We start from the raw sequence: 6,000 nt of genomic DNA, 5'->3' as shown, positions 1-6,000 counted from the left end.
CTGTTTATAGGGCAATTGTTCCCCGAGATCTGGGTTCTAATCCCAGGCACTTTGCTTCGCTCTCAGTTTCCCCTCTGTGAAATGGGGGTAATGCTACTGACCTTCCTTTGTGAAGCCCTACAAGTTCTATGAATCTGGACAGCCAGGCTGGGTATCTGGGGTAACACAAGCTTAATTTCTTTTTTGTTTTTTTCCCGTTTCCCTGACTTGCTGCGGTTACCCAGCTGGGCATTTCAGGGCCCCTCTGCACAGAAATGCTTTCGTTAAATCTGTCCAGTGAAATCGGTGGAAGCCCTGTGTTGATTACTTTGGTATAACACCTTGTCGACATGAGAAAATTTGACCAGTTACCCCAGCGTAACCCCTCATGTGCACACACTGTTTCACCTACCAAAGTATTTGTGTTTGTTTAGCTTAAACCTCTTCTTAAGCAACACAAATTAATCTGGGGAAAAAATAATAATAGCCCCTGGCTCTTATAACCCATTGCTCTCAGCCTGCTTTACAAAGGATCTCCGTGTCGGTATTGCCATTGTACAGGTGGGGAAACTGAGGCACCGAGAGGCAAGGTGACTTGCTCAAGGCCATCCAGCAGCAGAGCCAGGAATAGAATGCTGTTCACCTGAGTCCCGGTCCAGTGTGCTATCCACTAGGCCACACTACCTCCCTCTGCCAGATACCCTTATCCCAGAATCAGGGTGGCTTATACCAGTGTTACAATTTCAGTTTAAATTCTCTCTGTTGGTTAACTGGGTGCAATCATCGCAGGTGGACAAGACTGCAAGCTCTGTCCCTCATCAATGCCTGGACAGCACCTAGCACTTCATGGATGGGCCTGCAAATGCACAATCACGCTGTTGTGGCATGTCTGTGTTGGTGGAATCCCTGCAGTTCCAATGTCCTTTAACCGGCTGGGGTTAAAGTCCCCCCACATGTGACATGCAGTTTTATTCTACCTTAAGAGATCTGTTCCTCCTCTTTCTTTTCACACCTCAGCAGCCTCCCAGCCTTACCCTGGTTCCCCTCTGGGCATTTTGGTTAGAATGTTTTTATCTGTCAAACAGGTTTCCTGTTTGCAATCCCCCAGCTTCTGAGCCACAGAGCAAAGCAGAGAAAGGGGAAGAGAAGTCTTTTTTTACAGCTGATTTGCCCTGCTCTCTGAGTTCAGCGAGGGCTAAGCAGAAGGCAGGAGATCCTGTGGTTCTGGGAACAGCTGGACTCAAATACCCTTGGATTTACTGTTCCAACTCCGGGAGAAATCAAGGCACCGGGCAATGCTGCTTTGAGTGACCTTAAGAAACCTGTCCTAGCTTCTGTTTGCTGTTGGCCATGATTTTTGGGAAGGCCTATCTCAGGGCTTTCTCAAGAGAACTTGATGGAAGGATCATATTTTTTTAACAGGTTTTCTCAGGGTCTTGCTCATTTTAGAGTTTGCTGCCTTTTTTTTTTTTTTAAATCCCATAAAAATCTAGGGACTCTGAGTCACTTTATTTGGAGCCTGCTTTGCTGAGTCTGGGGGTGGTAGTTAAATAAAGAGGAGGAGGAGGAATGAAACAGCTGGGATTGGTCAATATCAGAGGAAACTGGCCAGAATTCCCCACCAGGAGAGGTGTCATAGACGATCTGAGCTCTTTCATATATCGCCTCTCAACAGAAAACTAACCAGAGCTGGTTCATCTGAGCTGCCTACATGCTGGGGAGACCAGACGTCTTGCTGTCCAGGAAAATTCTGGAGTGACTCTCCTGTATTGGTTCTGTGTGCGGTGGGATTTCTGGAAAGGAAGCAGTCACAAGCCACCAGGAGGCTAGTTCCAAAGAAACACAAGAGGAGCACAATTACTGTGAGCCGAGAACTTGGTGAGTAAGGATGGATGCAACACAGAGTTTGTTCTCATCCACCCAAAGCAAACAGGTGGTTGTCTTTGTAATCAGCAGACCCCAGCCGGTGTAATTCAGCGGGGCTGCAGCCAAGTCAGTGGAGTGATGCGAACTTACAGGAGCGGGGGATCTGGCCTTGCATGGTTTTGCTGCAGTGGGGAAGATCTCAGGGGATGTTCTGGTCAGTGATAAGGTGTGGGAGGTGACCTACCATCTTGTTGTGATCCTTTTAATCAGGCAAGTTTCAGAACAGGGTCTGCAAAATAGTCATAGAAATAAAATCAGGGAAATACAGGGCTGGACGGACCCCAAGAGGTCCATATCTTCCCCGGCTGAGGCACGAGCATTTACCATTCCATGTACCGAAACTATTTGCCCATTCCAGAGAAAAAACAAAGGATGTTTTTACTTGCCTGAATGGAGCAGAATTTTGCAAAGCTGTTGTTTGTTCTCACTTATGGGCTGCTTTCCCTGCTGTTTGCTAGTGGGACGGGGGAGAGAGGCATGTCTGTATCAAAGGGTTGAGTCATCTCTTTCTCCACGGCTCCTATCAGTTTTGTCGGTCCCCCTCATTCCCCCCCATTTGGACACCGAGGTATTTTGAAAGTGAGATTCCATATTTGGAAATTTACATGGCAAATCTGGCCGGCTTATTTTCCTCTTTATTGAATGATGCAAATAATATTTATTTTGGGCAGCTGCTTAGTGGAGATGAGGCTGATTTCAGTAAACAGCTCCTGTGGGCAACAGCAGGGTGTGCTGATTTATTTTTGGATCAGGTACCAGAAGGGGATTCTTATCAATGGGAGCAGATAGGTAGATGTCACTGGGAACAGTGGCAGATGCTGCAGAAACCTCCTGAGCTTTGCTGGTGGGGTCTGTCTGGAGCAGACCGCTTTGATTGCTAGCACTGTTGAGTTAAATTCACAATTCCCTGGCTTGACAGTGATGTGGGTTTTACCCAGCTGAAAACAACGCAGCCCCGGGTGGTGACTGGTTTTAAATCCCGTTTGAAGCCTTCTGGAAATCAATGTCTGTGTAGGTTATGGAGCCTTTTCCCTTGTAGGTTGCTGTTACTGTTATAGCTCAGTGGTTTGAGCATTGGCCTGCTAAACCCAGGGTTGTGAGTTCAATCCTTGAGGGGGCCATTTAGGGATCTGGGGCAAAAATTGGGGATTGGCCCTGCTTTGAGCAGGGGGTTGGACTAGATGACCTCCTGAGGTCCCTTCCAACCCTGATATTCTATGATTCTACTGTTATACCAGGATATGTTAATGGCCACCAAGCAGGCCTTTAATCTAAGACAAAGCTAAGCAGCCTTCTTCCAGGCTAAAGGGAAGGAGTAACTAAGCTCCTTTTACACAGTGAGAGCTGGAAACAATAGAAGCCACCGCCCAAGGCAACGAGCGGCAAGGTCTGATTGATGTCTAAGTTGTGTGGGCTGAAGGGTTCCCTGACTGCAAAGGCTGGGGCAAGGTGAGTGTTAGACAAGCTGGGTGTGTGAACAAGAGAAGCAGTGTTGCGAATGGCACTGAGAGAGAGCAGAGACAGAGCTTCTTGGGCACAGAACGCACTGGAGGGTCAGGCGTGGGGATTACTGAACAAGGAAATTGACGGCTGTTGTTTGTTCCTACTGTGTTCAGGGACACGAGACTTTGTGCTCATTCTTTGTAAATAAACAGGATTGCCTCGTATCATCGGTTTCTGAATGACCCAGCAAGGCCCTGAATATTGGATAAATGCTTGGGATGAAAGAGCAACAGAACCACCTAACATATGTCCAGTGCCTTCTCTGAAATGGGTCAGTCTCAGACTGCATTCCAGCAGGCCAGGTGCCAACGTGGCACATAACTGACCGGCTCTGGCTGGTGATCTTCTTGGGTCACGGAGACCAAACTCCCCGTTAGCCCTTCGAGGGGATCCCAACAAGGACAGAGCTGAGGAACATTGGCTGCACAGCTGAAGACCTGGCCCTGCAGGTTTTCAAAGTCTCCTGCTGCTCCAGTGATAGCTAAGAAGCGGTGTAGTGGGCTTCCGGATAGCTGACCTGGCTCTGAAATTGCATCAGATCTGGGTGCTTCCTATTTGGTGGACAGTGCACTGGACTGGGATTCTGTTCTTGGCCCTGCTGCTGGCCTGCTGGATAACCGTGGGCAAGTCACATCTCCTCTCAGTGCTTCAGTTTCCCCATCTGGAAAATGGGGATAAAGATCGTGACTTCCTTGGAAAGCACTTTGAGATCTGCTGACAAACCCTGCCCGATGAGGAGTAGGTGGTCAGGATGATGATGCTGTTAAATGTACTTGGCTCTGGACGGGTTGGAAGGTCTGTTTGTATTTTTTGCTCCTGGGTAACAGCTGCACTATCTCAAGCTTAACGGTGGGCTCAGGCTCTTAGTCACTTAGCATGCCTCCCCTCCCTTCTGACTGGTTCCCGAATGGAATTCCTGTGGATTGTAACAGCAACACCGCACGCCATCCGCAAAACACTGTCAGCCCAGGCAGTGAAAAAACTGCCAGCTCCCTCCCCTCCTCCTTCTGCAAGCATCATGAACCCACTGCAGTTATCTGGAGCTTGCCCCTGGATCATAAGAATGGCCATGCTTGGTCAGACCAAAGGTCCATCTAGCCCAGTGTCCTGTCTTCTGACAGTGCAGATGCTTCCAAGGGAATGAACAGAACAGGGCAATTAGCGAGTGATCCATCCCCTGTCGTCCAGTCCCACCTTCTGACAGTCAGAGGCTTAGGGCTACCCAGAGCATGGGGTTGCGTCCCTGACTGTCTTGTTCCTCAGTTTCCCTAACGTTAGCATGGGGACAGTAACACTCCCCTAGCTCTGTCATTTAATTCATGCTCCATTCTAGAGCAGGTTGAAGGTGCAGGGACAGAGTGGAGGCTGGGATGAATGAGGGTAGATATTTATGATTAAAGGCAGCAGGGCTGTGCCAGATTTGGTGATCTGGTTTCGGGGGGGAGAAGAGAGGAGAACCCCTTTGGTTTTAGGTTCAAAGCTCCCACTCGTGCCTCAGAAACAAGCCTGCTGAAAGTTCACATTCAAGTGACGCAGGTTTCCTTTCTGCCTCGATACCTTGCCAGCCCCTATGGCTGTGGTCTCTGAGCCCCCATTCATGCCCTGAACCCCCCCAGGAGTGTTATTAACCCCCTTTTATATATGGGGAAACTGAGCCCAGAGAGGGCAAGTGACTTGGTCCGGGTCAAACGGAGCCAGGAATAGAACCCAGATGTCTTGACTCCCAGTCCAGCTCTGCTCCGACCCTGAGCTGAGACTATAACCCAGAAGTCTGCCAGTCCCCTGCTCTAACCACTGGAGGACATGCCCCTCCTCCCACAGTCGAGTTTAGGAATCAGCATGCCTGGGTTCTGATCTGTTGCCCTAACCATATTGTCTCCCTTCTGGGCAGGACACCAACACCAGTCTGGGGCCAGTCAGGGAACTGGACAGTGCCGCATGTCCTATGCCAACCAGTCGGGATAAAAGCTCCTAGCCTGATGTCAGATAACTGGAGTATATTATCTGTTTCCATTTGGCCCCTGGCAGAGGGAGCAGCAGCCTGGCCCACTGTTGCCAAGATCTTCCCATCAAAGTTTCATCCCACTTAGAACACAAACAATGTCTGGAATTTAGCAACTGCAACATATGTTCATGTCCGTAAATATAGCCTAGGGCCACCTCCCCACTCCCTTAATCAAGGGACTGTCCATTGTGTTCATATTTAAAGGGACAGTTCTGAAAAATCTGGATGCTTTCAGCAGCTCTGCTAATGCTTCTCAATGCTGATCCGCAGCCCCCTGCTAGCCCACCCTAGGCTCCCCTCCACCGCTCTGCCCATGCCCCTCAGTCCTGACTCCCAGCTGCTATTCCAGGCTTCTCCTGGCCAGCCTGCGCCCCCTCATTCCTGCATCCCCTGCTTTGGGAGAATCAGGTCCCGGGATCAAAGCTCTCCTCATTCTGTCATATCTGCTTCTGCTAGGCCCCCTGCGGCAGAATGAGCATCTTCTCTTTAGTCTTTCGTTCCGCTCTGGGCAGGGGCTGGGAGCCTGGGCTGGGGGATGCAGCTGATCAGAGAATGGAGGAAACATGGCCCACTGGCCCGATTTGCGA

General features: G+C 49.7%; 1 protein-coding gene across 2 annotated transcripts in view; it reads left to right on the top strand.

Annotated features, from left to right (window-relative positions):
* The first annotated feature begins 1,536 nt into the window (after positions 1–1,536).
* Positions 1,537–6,000, top strand: part of LOC140902549 (death-associated protein kinase 2) — a 29,893-nt gene continuing 25,429 nt past the window's right edge. For both annotated transcript variants that reach the window (XM_073322738.2, XM_073322732.2), the window contains exon 1: positions 1,537–1,857. The gene's annotated coding sequence lies outside the window, so the exon portion shown is untranslated. The remainder of the gene's footprint in view (positions 1,858–6,000) is intronic.

The sequence above is a fragment of the Lepidochelys kempii genome, chromosome 24, assembly GCF_965140285.1.
Source record: "Lepidochelys kempii isolate rLepKem1 chromosome 24, rLepKem1.hap1, whole genome shotgun sequence".
Classification (NCBI taxonomy): domain Eukaryota; kingdom Metazoa; phylum Chordata; order Testudines; family Cheloniidae; genus Lepidochelys; species Lepidochelys kempii.
The sequence above is the reverse complement of the archived record's forward strand: the minus strand, read 5'-3'. Positions and strand labels throughout refer to the sequence as shown.